The 16,081-nt window shown below is 45.3% G+C and overlaps 1 pseudogene; it reads left to right on the top strand.

Moving 5' to 3' along the window:
* Positions 1 to 2,425: 2,425 nt before the first annotated feature.
* LOC131812103 (large ribosomal subunit protein uL11-like) overlaps positions 2,426 to 16,081 on the top strand; it is a 29,535-nt pseudogene continuing 15,879 nt past the window's right edge.

A 16,081-nucleotide genomic window follows, 5' to 3' on the forward strand; every position in this document is an offset into this window, starting at 1 on the left:
GGACTTGGCTGTCTCTTACACACCCAAGAAGAGCAGGCCTAGCAACTGACCCCTGAGAGAGGAAGAAAGGACCGATTCATGCATGATCTGCCTCCCCACCTCCTACAACCCAGGCCAGGGTGCTAACTCACTGCCATTTCTGTCCAGGCTCCCGGGGGGCTTGAAAGGAGTTGTAGAAGTTGAGATTCAAGAAATGAGTAAAATGGGGCGCCTGGGTGGCTCAGTGGGTTAAGCCGCTGCCTTCGGCTCAGGTCATGATCTCAGGGTCCTGGGATCGAGTCCCGCATCGGGCTCTCTGCTCAGCAGGGAGCCTGCTTCCTTCTCTCTCTCTCTGCCTGCCTCTCAGTGTACTTGTAATTTCTCTCTGTCAAATAAATAAATAAAATCTAAAAAAAAAAAAAGAAAGAAAGAAAAAGAAAAGAAATGAGTAAAATGGTAGACAGAGACTTGGCCCGATGGAAGGACATGGATGTTTCTGAAATGTGATCTAGTCTTCAGAGTTGAATCAGGGAGGCCTGAAGGCACCAGAGGTCTCTGAATCTACAGAAGAAGATGGAAGAGCAGCTTTGCAGGGTTCCGAAGAAAGGGAGGGACTGAGGGTGTGGGGAGCTGGGGGGCAGCCTTTACCCCTCCCTGACTGTCTCCCTTCCCTCAAATCAGCTTCGCTGGTTTGACTCAGATTCTTACAGCCCCTACACATATGAACCTCCACTCAGCAAAAACAAAGAGATGACTACATTAGCATCATCCTGTGTGATACTTAGGTTACTCCGCCTTTCCCCCAAACTGACAGCAGGGCCTGCAAGTCCACATTCCCTTAGGGCCAGGAAAAGATGCGCAGGAAGCACCTGTGAGCGGCCATTCTCCATTCGCATGTTTTTCATCTCAGCTCTAAAGCAAGGAATATAACAAGAATCCACGCGTTTCTTCCCCATCTATAAAAGAGGGATAGTAAAGAGTAACATCTAAATAGTAGATCCTTGTAAATATTAAATTAGTTAATATTGCAAAGCCTTTAGAACAGTGCCTGACACACAGTAGGCACTATCTAAAGCCTTTGCTGTTATTATTCCTTTACTACATTTCTGCAGTTTGCTAATAATTTCATTGTAATTCTCGCACACACCTTCACAAGTGAGCTTCATCCATAATGTATTTTTTAAACAAGATTTAATTAATTTATTTGACAGAGAGATCACAAGTAGGCAGAGAGGCAGGCAGAGAGAGAGGAGGAAGAAGTCTCCCCGCTGAGCAGAGAGCCGGATGCAGCGCTCCATCCCAGGACCCTGAGATCATGACCTGAGCCGAAGGCAGAGGCTTTAACCCATTGAGCCATCCAGGTGCCCCAATCCATAATGTATTTTTATATGATGATTCTTATCAGATTTTAAGACAATGCTCACTTCATAAGACAAGTAAGGGAGCTTTGCACCTGAAAATAATTTGAATAGCTTCAGGGTGATCTATTCTTTAGAGAGTATCATTTAAATTAGAGAGAACTTACCTATAAAATCCCTGCCTCATCTTCTTTGGTACCTCTTTTTCTTTACTAGTTTCCTATTTCTCTTGGGTTGTTGTTGTTTTTTGTTTTTGTTGTTTGTATTTAGATTTCATTTATTTATTTATTTTTAAAGATTTTATTTACTTATTTGACAGAGAAATAGCACAAGTAAACAGAGAGGCAGGCAGAGGGAGAGGGAGAAGCAGGCTCTCCGCTGAGCAGGGAGCCCGACATGGGGCTCAATCCCAGGACCCTGGAATCATGACCTGAGCTGAAGGCAGCAGCTTAACCAACTGAGCCACCCAGGTGCCCCTAGATTTTATTTATTTATTTGAGAGGGAGAGAGAGCAAGAGAGAGCACAAGCAGGGGAGAGAGGGAGAAGCAGGCTCCTGGCTGAGCCCGCAGGCTGACCTGGGGCCCAATCCCAGGGCTCCAGGATCGTGACCTGAACCGAAGACAGACGCTCAGCCAACTGAGCCACCCAGGTGCCCAGAGGGCTGTGATGGTTGTGCTGACCACCAAAGATAGCTGTTTTCCCTGGGCATCCTGAAATTAGATGTGGCTCTGTAACTTTCTTTGATCAGTGAAAGGCGAGGGAAGTTCCATATGTCCCGGGGAATCGGGATTTTTCAGTGCCCCCCAGGTGATTCACGAGTACAGCCCAAGTGAAAACCGTTTGCGTAAGGACGGAAGGATCTTTAAACCAGAATCTCTAGAACTGTCGCTGCGGAGAGGGGATGCCTGGAGAGGCCCCAAACCAGGGCTTTGCCGCCGCGGGGCGTCGGTGGATTGGAGGGGAGATCGCAGATGGACCTTTTCAGATCGGCCCCGGTGCCCAGAGGAACCCAGAGAACGGCTTCCATCCCCTCACAGGCGACCTCTCCATGCCTCTGCCCGGACTTGTCTCCCTGCAGTAGGGCGAGATGTACCTGGAGGGCGGCACGGCCCGCGGGCAGGTGCACCGCGCGGGAGGCCTGGCGCCGCCTGGTGGCCGGCTGCGCACATCGCAGCCACCGCCGCCGCCCCCTCGGGCGCGGCTCAGAAACAGCCCCGAGTCCGAGCGAGCCGGCTGGGTCGGGCTCGCACGGATACATGGAGGACATGGGCCACTTTGGAAAGCCTCTTCCAGTAGGCCTGGGGCTCACGTCGGCTTTCTCAGATGGTCTGCAAGCCGAAAAAGGCAGGTCGGGCGCGGAGCATGGAGCGGAAGGCCGCCCAGCAGGGATGTGGGGAGACCAGGAAGTTTGAGGCTACAGAAGGCGTAAGGGGAGGCCGGTACAGGTGCTTTTAGAACCTAGGGGTCAGGGAGCCCCCAGAGCCTTCTGGTCTCCTCCCCCGACACCCGCAGGAGTTGCAGAGTTCAGAATAAGGACCTGCAGGGCCCTTGGGCTGGGAGAACTTGTGTGGCAAGGTCACTAGTCCCGTCTCCCACATAGAAGCATTTTCCGCTTAATGTCAGGAATAAAAAATCATGTTCATGACCATCGGAGGTTCTATGCGAAAAATGCTAACTGGAAAGTTATTTCCTCTTTTTAATAGGGTTGTGTGTGTGTGTGTGTGTGTGTGTGTGTTTTGAGGTGTAATTGTCAATCGACTGTACGTTTTTATTTTTTTATTATTTTTCATTTTTAAAAAGATTTTATTTATTTATTTGACAGAGATCACAAGCAGGCAGAGAGGCAGGCAGAGAGACAGAAGGAAGCAGGCTCCCTGCTGAGCAGAAAGCCTGATGCACAGCTTGATCCCAGAACCATGGGATCATGACCTGAGCCTAACGCAGAGGCTTTAACCCGCTGAGCCACCCAGGCGCCCCCCCCAACTGTACATTTTTAATGTATAGCATCTGAGGAGCTTTTATGGAGTTACACCACACTCAGAATAGTGAGTATATCCCTCATGATGGAAAGTTTTCCTTGTGATTCCTCCCTCCCCGCCATCACCCAAGTCCCATGCAACCACAGATCCATGGTCTGCCTCCAGAGTTTGCATTTTCTAGAGATTTATATCAATGCTGTCATGAGTGTGTACTCTTTTTTGTTGTTGTTTTGGTGACTTTCATCTCTCATCGTTATTCTGAGGCTTATTCATGTCGTGCTCACCAGTAGTCCATTCCTTTGTATTGCTGAATAGTGTCCTGGTTTATGGATATACTAAAAATTTTTACCCATTCATCTGCTGGCAGACAGTTGGCTATTAGAAAGAACACACAATGAATGTTCATGTACAAGTCTATCTATGGACACACCTTTTTTTTTTTTTTTTTAAGATTTCATTTATTTGACAGAAAGAGAGATCAGAAGCAGGCAGAGAGGCAGGCAGAGAGAGAGGACGCAGGCTCCCTGCTAAGCAGAGAGCCCGATGTGGGGCTTGATCCCAGGACCCTGAGTTCATGACCCCAGCAGAAGGCAGAGGTCTAACCCACTGAGCTACCCAGGCGCCTCTGGACATACCTTAAAAAAAAAAAAAAAAAAAGATTGTATTTATTTGACAGAGAGTGAGAGAGAGAGAAAGCAGAAGCAAGCTGAGGAGGAGGCAGAGGGAGAAGCAAACCCCCACCCCCACCCCCAGCTGAGCAGGGAGCCCCATGCTGGGCTCAATCCCGGGACCTTGGGATCATGACAGACGTTTAACTAACTGAGTCACCCAGTCATCCTTCCATATCCATTTTAAATAGGAAAAACTGTAATGTGTTACACAGAACCCCACACTTCCAAACGGTTTCCTAAAATCCAAATAAAACCCGGGAAGTGCAATGTGGAAATGGCACCAGCAACCAAAGGGTTAACAGGACTACTGCGCACAGCTGAAACTTCTTACCCGGAACTTTCTGTGCTTTGCCTTCAACTAGCCCAGACTGTCCTCCTCTCAGGAGGCGGAGTTGAGGCGTGCTGCCGGACTCCAGGGTTGGTTCCCTCTGCAATACATCTTTTCCTTGCTCTGTCCTCAGTATCTCGAAGTTTGGCTTTGCTGCCAGTTGGGCCTGCCAGTCCGGGTTCAGTTACAAATCGGGCAAGTCAGCCCCGAGCTCATTGTTGGGGGTTCGGCCCCCTCAGCTTACAACAGGAGTCCGAGCAGGAGTGCAAGTAGCTGCCCAGGCTCTTTGTCCTAGGGACCATCCCCAGGACCCACCCTGACTCCTCGCCACAGACCTTCGATGCTTACTATAACTCTTGTGGCAAAGAAACCATTTTTGGTTTCCGTGTGGACAGACATCTCTTGGTGAGAACTCTGGGAGGGCAGGTGAGTTTCTCCTTCTTCCTGTTTGGTTTGGCTCTCTTAGCCTTTTTTCTTGCTCCATTAGTAAGGGGCGGGGGCGCCCGGGTGGCTCAGTCGGTTAAGCAGCTCAGGTCATGATCTCAGGTGAGATCCAGCCCAGTACGAGGCTCTGCACTGGGAGGGGAGCCTGCTTGAGATTCCCTCTCTCCCTCTGTGCTCCTCCAAACCCCTTTAAAAATAAATAAATAACAATCCTTTAAGCAAACAAAAAAAGGTTATCTAGGAAACTATTTGGTTCAACTGGTGCAGCCCCAACTTTCAGGAAGGAATAAACGATGCTCCAGAGGTACTCTGAGCTTCTTCGGTTTGCTGCTGGAGCTTCTGGTGTCTGAATAAAACCAGCCTTGTTCTGATTGAAAAATGGGAAATGACGATCAGCGCCTTCCTGCAGCCGTTTGGGCTGTGTCCTCCAAAACTGTGCAATCTCTCCCCCCGCCCCAGCAATGCTTGGTAACAATATTCAGTAGGCTCTGGAGGAAAATGGCCCCAAATGGATCCATAAATTATAATACCACCTTGAGATTTTTATTTTGTAAAAGGTAGGTATTTGGAAATTGGGCCTCTAAGATTTTGTTCGATCTTACTTGTGTATTTGTGTGTGGCCCCTGTATGTTGTAAATGTGAGCTGTTTTCTCTAACCTTGGGTGGTTTTGCTAAAATTGGTTTGTGCAAGAGCTCGAGGTATTCTAAACTCTGAAAGACAGAAACTGACCCAGATGTTTTTCAAGTTCATGTCATCTAGGAAAATGGGCAAAGCTCATTGGTTTAATTAAAATGGAGATGTCGTTAGAGTTATCAACATCTGATATAAAACATTCATTTTTGCCTGTGTTCACAAGTCAGGTAGGACCCTGTTATTCATGTTATTTCTGTTGTAAACTTTGTTCGGGAGGGGGAAGGGAAAAAAAACCTAGAATTTTGTGTAATGTCCTATGAAGTTTTATGGATAATCTGCTCCGTTTTCACTAGGAACTACAGTTTCTCACAGTTTGTTTTTGCTTTGAATTTGAGGATAGTTGATGCACAATGTTCCATTAGTTTCAGGTGTGCAATTTGGTGATCGACCACATTTACTAAGAGTTGGGAATTTTAATAAGGGAAACACTCTGCAGGGGAAGCGAGACTCGTTATTTAAAGAGGTGAAAACTTAGGGCAAAATCTGAATTTAAAAAGGAAAGTTGTAGAAGGTTTGTGAGAAAGGAATCTTGAGAAAGGGATTTTTGTGTATGGTCGGGACTTAGAGTACGGAGAGGAGTAGGTCAAAAAGCTTATTATTGAAGTGAGGGACACCTGGGGAGGAGAGGGGAGGGCGCGGGAGCAAGGTTAGGTAGAAGCTGAGCGGATTCTCTGAGCTTCCAAAAACTGGGGTGCCTTTGAGAACCCTCCTGAACTGGAGCAAAAGAGCCAGACTTTGCTACCCTCTTATGAATGGTCACTGGATGGGACCACCTGGGAAGAGGCTATGACCTTGGCAAGGCAGATCTTCAGTCAAGACCATCCTTGACGGCCTCTGAGGGTTGAGAACGTCTGCTGGCGGCCTCCCCACAGCTGAGACTCGCTCGTTCCTGATGGGGGCTCTGATCAGCCCATTCTCTCGCCCACCGCCAGAAGAGAACGCAGATCCAGGAGGCGCCTCGGTGTCCTTGTCTCGATGAGCCTAGATCGACATGTGAGATGACCAGGAGGAAAATAGGGACTGCATAAATTATTTTAAAAATTCGTCTTCTGGGTAGGCTGGGTGGTTCAGTTGGTTGAATGTCTGACTCTTGGGCCTGGCTCAGCAGGGAGCCTGCCTGAGATTCTTCCCTTTGCCCTTCACCCCACTCGTGCACACTTGTGTGCTCTCCCCCAAAATAATCTTTAAAAATCAACTTTTTGGAATGAAATGTTTTTTTAAAGATTTTATTTATTAGAGGGGCATCTGGGTGGCTCCGTGGGTTAAGCCTCTGCTTTTGGCTCGGGTCATGGTCTCGGGGTCCTGCAATCGGGCCCCGAGTCAGGCTCTCTGCTCAGCGGGGAGCCTGCTTTCCCCCCTCTCTCTGCCTGCCTCTCTGCCTGCTTGTGATCTCTCTCTCTCTCTCTCTCTCAAATAAATAAATAAATAATCTTAAAAAAAATTTTTATTTATTTGAGAGAGAGAGCATGATTGGAGAAAGGTCAGTGGGGGAAGCAGACTCCCTGCTCAGCAGGGAGCTAGACGTGGGACTCGATCCGGGGACTCCAGGATCATGACCTGAGCTGAAGACAGATGCTTAACCAACTGAGCCACCCAGGTGCCCTAAGATTTTATTTTCTTAAATAATTTCTACACCCAGTGGGGATCGAACTTACAACCAATCAGGAGTCCCATGCTCTACCAACTGAGCCAACCAGGTGTCCCAACTGGTCAACTGGTGGGTGCCTTTTTTTTTTTTTTTTAAGATTAAATTTATTTATTTGACACAGAGAGAGAGAGAGAGAGATCACAAGCAGGCAGAGAGGCAGGCAGAGAGAGAAAGGGGGAAGCAGGCTCCCTGCTGAGCAGAGAGCCTGATGTGGGGCCTGATCCCAGGACTCTAGGATCATGACCTAAGCTGAAGGCAGAAGCTTAACCCACCGAGCCACCCAGGCGCCCCTGGTGGGTGCCTTTTAACAGCAGATGTGCCCTTGCACTACCTGAATCCTGGGAACATGGTGTTTGTTATTAGAGACCTGGAAAACAAGCCACTTGAAGGACCAACTCCCATTTCATTGGACAGGACCCTGTGAGGTGTTGTGGGCCACCCATTCTTCAGGGAAACGAAACACCCGATCCACTGGAATTTGAAGGTTGTTACCACAATATACCATGCATACCTTGCCTAGTAGATGGCATCCATGTTGGACACTCAGGCTTTTGGAAGAAAGCAAAATTCATTTAGGTATTCAAGCATATTGCCATAGAGTTATCCTTCATACTCTCATGTATTTTGTCATCATGTCTAATTGTGTTATTAGGTATGCTGCCTTTCTTAGTCTCATTTTTACTCTCATGCTATCTGAATCAGTCTATCAGTGTAAAATGAATAAATCTTTTTTAAAGCTTTTTTTTAGTTTAAAGAGGAAAGAAGTTTTATTCAAGCCGAAGTTAGGACAGCTGCCCAGATTACATAGTCTTCACAAAGAGAATGCTCTAGGGAAGCAACATTGTTGCAGGGTTATATATCTTTTTTACATAAAGAGTCACAAATCATTATGACAAAGAATATTCCAGAACATTACAGGATTTATTTTATGTTTTTAGTATGTGCAAGGCTATATGGCCTTAATTTTTTTTTAAAGATTTTATTCATTTATTTGATAGAGAGATCACAAGTAGGCAGAGAGAAGCAGGGGGAGAGCAGGCTCCCTGCTCAGGCAGCCTGATTTGGGCCTCGATCCCAGGAGCCTGAGATCATGACCTGAGCTGAAGGCAGAGGCTTAACCCACTGAGCCACCCAGGTGCCCCCTATATGGCTTTAATCTTATGGGACAAGGTTTGTTTGTTTTTGTCTTTGTGTAGGATGTTCTTTTTAAGGAAGCAGATGTACAGTGTGTCCTCAGGGCAGAAATAGAGCCCCTGCTCTGAGGTTTTGCCGACTCACTTTGACCTTGGTAAATGTTAGTTTCTCCGGGAGCCCAGAAGCAGCGCCTGTAAATGTGAAAGGGTGAAATTTTCCTTTATCAGAACTTACCAGGGATTTATATACTTTACTGGTCTTTGCAGAGAGCCAGTTTCTGGTTTTATTTGTTCAGCTTTTTCTAGTCTGTTAATTTCAACTTTTCCATGAAGGGAGGGACCTAGCATAGCAGTTAATGCCACAGACTCAGAAAAAGGCGGCCTGGGTTTGAATTCCTCTGAGAGTCTAAGTGTGTGATGTTGAGCCAGTTTTCTTTTCTTTTTTTCTTTCTTTTTTTTTTTTTTTTAATCTTCTCTGGGCTCGTTTCCTCCTTACCTGCTTCATCTGGTTTGTGTCAGGATTGATGCGTAAAGCAGCATCTAACACTTGCATCTGTTCAATGGTATTACTGTTTGTTTTTCCCCATATACTGAAATTAACATTTGGTTCATTAGAACACTTCAGTCTTTTTTTTTTTTCTTAAAGATTTTACCTATACTTGAGAGAGGGTAAGAGAGTAGAGAGCTCAATATGGGGCTGGATCCCAGGCTGAGATCATGACCTGAGCTGAAGGCAGTCACTTAACGACCTGAGCCACCCTGGAGCCCCAGAACATTTCAGTCTTATAAAAGACCTTTAAAGCTAATATATGCTCTCAAATTTGTCATTTTTTTTTTTGGTATGAAATTCCCTTTCTATAGATAACTTCTACTTTATTAAGTTGAACATCTGGATCAAATAGGAAATCAGGATACTCTCTCAATTCAAATTAGTAACTATTTCTTACTGTTCAGAGAAGAGCTTTAAAGTGTTAAATAAGTAGTCGTATGTGTCCTGTTTTATGTATTACGCAGGATGTCTGTTCCCCGTGTACTTTACTACAGAACTGTTAGATTACTGTAAGCTTATTTTTGCCTCTTAAGTTCAGCATGATTGTTGAAAACCGGTCTTCCCAAGTTACATTTATGTTTTGAGTGATTTTTTTTTCTTTTTTCTTTTTCAGGTGCTTAAATGTAAGCCAAGTTTCACTATTGTATTTATTTTTTAAGAAAGGACTTTTATTCATTTCAGAGAGCGCAAGTGTGCACTAGCAGGGGGAGCAGCAGAGGAAGAGGGAGAAGCAGGCTGCAGGCAGGCTGCTCAGCAGGGAGCCCCTTGTGGGACACAGTCTTCAATCCTGGGATCATGACCTGAGCCGAAGGCAGAACCTTAACATATGGAGCCATCCAGGTGCCCCTATATTTTGTATTTAAACTGCAAATTCTATCTATTTAAACTGCAAATAATTACATCCCACCTATCTGCTGGGCCCGCTCCCTGTGCTGCCCCAGAGAGGTTCTCAGGCCAGCGATCAGGCCAGATGCCTGCCCGCGTCTCTCTGCCAGCTTAAGGCTTTTCTGCAGGGACTACAGGTGCTCTGGTGTATGGTTCATCGCCCAGGGCAGGAGTCCCTTTGGAGGGTGCCTGTCCTTGCTGGGGCTGCTTGCAGGGTGTGTGCAGGCACACAGTGCCAGCTGGTGGCTGTGGCTCCCACAGGTGTCTGCCTTTTGAGGACTAGCCAAGTCTCTACCAGCTCTTTTATCCTTAAAGAAGTCTCCCTTCCCCCTCCAGTGTGCTCGGAGATTAAATTCCTCCCCCCATGCTCTTTAAACTGCTACCTTGCCAGGTGTCTTTAAGGAGGAAGGCTCCGTGGCCTCCTGGCTCTTCCAGAACTAAGCCTGTAACCAAACCAGGGGCATTTGTGCACTGGATGCACCACAAGCCAAGAAAAACGGACACCAAGCTTCTACAGCGAAGACCGGCTTTTTATTGGTGTGGCCCGGCCCAGGAGAAAGTTCCCAACTCCCCAATGGCTTATAAAGCAGGGGATTTTAAAGGGTGAAAATTCAGAGTGAGAGCTGCAGGGGCTTGAGTCCCACTGATGGCTGATTAGGGACTGGGTCAGGGTAGGATCCCTTTCTGGATTATCTTGTCCCATCTGGCGCCTCCAGTCCCCTCTGGCAGTCCATCCTTCGGCTTCAGCGGCTGGTGCCGTACCACAGCTCAGGTGCCTACGTAAGTGAGTCTGGCTCCGGACTACAAAGGCAGAAGTTCCTGGGACTTGGTAAAACTCAAAGCTTCTTCTTGCAAACACAGCACCTGACATTTCTTAGGTCAGGCAGAACAGCATCCTACAGGCTGTTTGGCAGGCAACTTTGTTTCTATTTTTTTTTTTTTAAGATTTTATTTATTTATTTGACAGAGAGAGATCACAAGCAGGCAGAGAGGCAGGCAGAGAGAGAGGAGGAAGCAGGCTCCCTGCTGAGCAGAGAGCCCAATGCGGGGGCTCGATCCCAGGACCCTGAGATCATGACCTGAGCCAGAGGCAGCAGCTTAACCACTGAGCCACCCAGGCACCCCACTTTGTTACTATTTTCAAAGACCTGTAAACTTGTCTCCGTGACTCCGGTCCCAGACAGGTAGAGGGACAGGTCTTCGTGGTGGGGACTGCAGGGTTCCCTCCCATTTCTCAGTGAGGAGGGATGGGGTGGGGACAGGTGGGAAGAAGGACCAGTCTAGCTCCTTTCTGCGGAATTGCTGCTGAGGCCCAGACTGGAGAAAAAAATGGTTTTGGTCCTGGCTGTAAGCCTGGTTCGGTGTCTGGCCTAACTGTGGTGCTTCAATTCCTGATTTTGCCTAATTTCAGGAGCAGGTAAGTCACAAAAAGAATAGCCCAACGGAGAAGCTCATTTTGATTAATCCCCAAAGCCTAGAAAACCCACCCCCATCTTGCTCCAGGGACTTGAGCAGGAATCTGTTGCTGCAACGGGCTTGTTCTCTATTCTTCTCTGGGGGGGCTGGTCCGCTTAGGCGGGAGAATTAATGTGAATGCGGCAGGAAGCTAATTACCTGGCATGGCCCTCTCCTTGTTCTGCCAAAATCTAACCAGAGGTCTTTCTCTGGTCCAGCACTACCCCGGGCACAGGCATCGAATCGAATGGTTTTTGTGGGGCAGCTCATGCTTGAGCAGGTTCATGGGCCAACGTGCCTAAGGGGATAAAAAGATTTTTGATCATGTGTTCATGAGCCCTTATTCCCCACCAGGGCAAAAATGAAGATCAAGATTTCTCCTCTTGATAACGAGGCAAGGAATCCCCACTCGGAGTTGATTCCCTGGTTGTTCAATAAGAAGTTTCGTCAGGGACTAGCCCTCTAATTCCACTGGAACTGCGAACAGAAAGGGCCAACCAAGTTCCTTAATAAGTAGATCCCTCTTGTGTTTCCAACTATGGAAGTGGAGACATGGAGAAGTGCTGAGAAATGAGGGGAAGGACCTACCTTCTGACCAGATTTTTTCCCCCCCTCAGACCAACAGTATGGATCAACATTAATCCCTCCTAGCCAGAGTTTAACTGTTCTGGACCTTCGGGAAGAAGTCTGTTTCATGTCTCATGATGAAGCCAGTCTTGAGACAAGTTAAACAGAGGGGGCTCTCTGAGTTAGGCCTGTATTGTACAAGCAGTCCCACAATAAGAGGCATTTCTATGGAAACAAAGAAAAATATGTGATTGGTTGGAACAGATTGTTAACCCAGTACCTGAGTGACAAGGGCTGCCAGGGAGAAATTTCTAGATGTCAGGTGTGAAGCATCTTTAGCTGGAGTGAGGGCAGACAGTGGCAAGCTGGCAGATCTTCCCCAGTCTTCAGTCCGAATGCCGCTGGTGGTCCTAGTGGCCCATACAGCAACCGGCACAAAGATGGTCTAAGCATGCGGCAACGTCTCTGACATTTACCTGAAATTGTCTAGCTCTGGTTTATAGGGCTTCCGGGAAGAGGGCAGGGGGAGTCCAAGTCAAGTAGGAGAAAATTGGAAACCTTAGAGAGTCCTAGTCAGATGCTCAAGGAACCTAGAAGAATTTAGGATCCAGCCCAGTTTTAGAGGCAAACATTCAAAGGCAATGAGAATCAGAATTTAACATCCACAAAGGTAGGTTATTAAAACAGGATTTCCAGAATTACCCTCAGCCCAATTAAGACTAACTTGTTGTCAAAAGAAGCCCAGTTTTAATGTCTGGGCCTAATTATGTAAGTGCAACAGGAGTACTGACTGACCATATAAGCTTTTTAAAAATCTGCTTTGCTGGAACTTTGTGCAAGGAATTTTAGACTGAACTTTTTAAAAGTCTCTCAAGACACGTGCCCTCCGATTTTACTTGTAATAGCTACAGATTTGGTTATTTAATCTCTTAGGATCTCCCCAATATCCTGGGGCTTGAGACTGCCAGGAAGTGACTTTTTGACTCACCAGGTAAGACTTCCAGGGGCCCTGTCAACAAGGTAGCAGGTTGATAGTTATTTCCAATGGGCTTCCTTGGCTCCATAATGTCAACCCTAGTTCCTTAAAGCTGTCTGGTCATGTCTGACTCTATGCTTGTCTCGCTCAAATATGACCTTCCAGTCAAAGCTTTGGTAACAGAACCAATGGTTTCCTGTTACAAGGAAACAGAGTCTTACTGAACTTGTGAAAATAACAAATGCCATCAAAGGAGACTCAGGGAGAGTTTCTGAATTCTGGAGGGATCAGGCAGGGAGAAAGGTTTCATATTAGTTTGCGAAGGAAACTTTTACCAAATTTGTGTAAGTCCTAGAAGGTTAAGAGGAAAAGCTTCCTTAAATGTGGGAGAGCAAACCTTAGAAACAATAAGGTTTTAAGTAAGAGTCCTAAAAACTATAATCTTCCTCAATTTTTCTGGCCCCCTGTTAATTCTTGTTCTGTTTAAATGCAGTTTTCCTACTAGTTCTAGAAATTTAGTTTTAGGATCTTAAAGGGATCAGAAACCTGTATGTGTCCAAAGTCCTTTCCATGAATCTCCTTGAAGCTTAGACAGTTGTAAGAGGATCAGAGTAAAATGGTGACCATGAAGACCATTCAGAGGGTCACTGTTCAAGCACCAGGGAGTGTTCATAATGCAGTTGACAAGGAATGTTTCTGTGACCCACAACATTTCAATGACAAGGACAGATCATGACCTTATACTAGGACCTGTCAAAACTTAGGGATTTTGTATAATTTCTGGAGCAGTTCTAGCATTCACCCATACAACCTAACCTAAGAGGATTTATCATCACTTACTTGACAAGGCCTCTCTTGTAATTCGACATACCGAGTAAGCCTACCCAAGACTTCATTTAGAAGCTGAATTTTGGGAAGTTTGTCAAAAATAAGATTAAACTGAAGTAACGCAAGACCTGATCAAGAAAAAACATGACTTTTTTGGAGCACATAAAAACCTTGGTTTAGGGACGCCTGGGTGGCTCAGTTGGTTGAGCAGCTGCCTTCGGCTCAGGTCATGATCCCAGCGTCCTGAGATCGAGTCCCACATCGGGCTCCTTGCTCGGCAGGGAGCCTGCTTCTCCCTCTGTCTGCCATTCTGTCTGCCTGTGCTCGCTCCCTCTCTGTCTGATAAATAAATAAAATCTTTAAAAAACAAACAAACAAACCTTGGTCTATAAGTTGTCAAGAGTAGGCCCATCATCTAAGAACTCTGTCATTTTAACAAAAACCCAATTCTAGTTTTCTACTGCTGTATATTTTGATATTAAAATTCATTCAGCTCCATCTTCTGAGGACTCAATTCTTTTCCAAAAACTTTCTATAACTTTTTTACGTTTAGATTTTGTCCTACATTTAACTGATCTGTTTTTAGGATTGCTTTTTCCTTGACAAAAATGTATTTCTATCCCTCGTGTTTTTCTTACCAAAACCACATCTTACTTTCTTTGCATAGAGTCATTTCCCTTAGTTCCAGGAGTTTTGATTATACTTATTAGAATTCTGAATTTTTAGAAACCTTAGTTTCTAGTGAAAATGTAATAAGCAATTGAACTTCTGCAGCAGAATTTAGATTATGAAACAAATTTGCCAATTTCTAGACATGTTTTTATAGTAGCTTAATAAAAGCACAAAATACATTTAACAGACCCAAATAGCTTTAGTTTCTCTGTGATAGGAAACCAAGCTCAGATAAACCTATATTTAGTATTTGATTCATTATTGATCAGAAATTAGAGATTCAATTAATTTAACTTGGTTTATCACTGAACCTACCAAAACTTCAAAGTTGTAGCTTGTAAAATCTTTGGTAACCTATTTATCTAAAAATTCTTAAAATTTACTGTTCTTAACTATGCTTAGATTACCCATAAAAATGTTTATGTTGGTCAGTCTCTCAAGCTATGTATGTTTTTTAAAAAACATTCTTAGTTAAGCTGGTCAAATAAATTTGAATTTTAATCCTGATAATTCTAAAGTCATGTATTTTAATTAAACCAATGTCAAAGTAACTTTAATATCGAATATTTCTCCAGATCACATGGACTTGAAAAACATTTATCTGAGTTATGGAATGCTCAATTCTTACATACATTTGCCTTTAAACCAATTAAACAGAGCTCTTCTTAAAAAGTTTAGTAATACCTTCTAGAAATAGAGAAAAATCCTATAACACCTGCACACCCACAAAATAAATGCAAACAAAATCTAGCCTTTGGTTCACTGATTCTTGTGGAGAGGACATTAAAGTCCCCATAATCCCCCACAACTTAAATGTATGGCTCTTAGCACCCTCTGACCAGAGTCCCATAGCCCTTAGATACTGTTAAAGAAAACTGGAAAATTGTCTCGGGAAATAACAAAGTAGCCTCCCCAAAAGTTTGTGAAATGCTGTTCTGCTGGAAAAAAAACATAATGTGCCATGTTTGGGAGAAAAAAATTTTTTGCAGAATAGTAATAGTCACAGAATAAAGAACTTCTGTCTGTCCTCTAGAGAGGACATCGCTAATGTAATCTGCTGAGAACGTCTGGCAGGGCCAGGCTGAAGCTGAAGCACCACCTCCGTCCAGTCATGCCGAAGCCAGACGGGACGTCACCAGAAGGGACAAGATGAGGAAAGGAAGTACTGCAGGGATCCTGATCCCTAATCAGCATGATCTAAGGCCCAGAGACCCTTACCCTGAATTTTCACCTTTTAAAAACCCTGCATGTGGGATGCCTGTCCATTAAGCAAACCACTCTTGATCTTGGCTCAGGTCATGATCTCAGAGTGGTGGGATAGAGCCTACGTTGGCCTCCACACTGGGCTTGGAGCCTGCATAAGCTTCTCTCTCACTGGGTGTTGTATGCAAATGATGAATTCTTGAACTCTACCCTTGAAACTAATAATACATTCTATGTTAACTAAATTGAATTCAAATAAAGAATTAAAAAAAAAACTGACATAGGGTATTATCCCCTTTTCTTTCCTCTTATAAAACAAATCTAATGGTAAGGCAGTGTGGTAATTTAAGGATCCACTTTCTGGCCAGCGTCCTCCTGATTCTAGACCACACTGTGGCTATGCCCTGTTGTAAAATGATTTTTCCTCTTCAGGGGTTCGTAGCTAGATGGAGCCCAGTTTTGTAATGTGCAATTCAGAGGACCACAAGGGATAATGAACTCAGTTCCCCGTGGTGAACACGGGACAGAACCCAACTAGAAACCAGGGTAACCTCTCAAACGGCTAGTCTCTTATACAATCAGAAGATGTTCCCCCAAACCAAAACCACCCCGAAGGAGTTTATAACAAATGAAAGTTTGGGTCATCACACCTGTGGTGACTTACCAGAGAGGTTTTCTTGGACAAAGGACACCCTGTGCCTTGTTTCCCC

This window comes from Mustela lutreola, chromosome 12 (genome assembly GCF_030435805.1).
Source record: "Mustela lutreola isolate mMusLut2 chromosome 12, mMusLut2.pri, whole genome shotgun sequence".
In the NCBI taxonomy this organism is placed as follows: Eukaryota; Metazoa; Chordata; class Mammalia; order Carnivora; family Mustelidae; genus Mustela; species Mustela lutreola.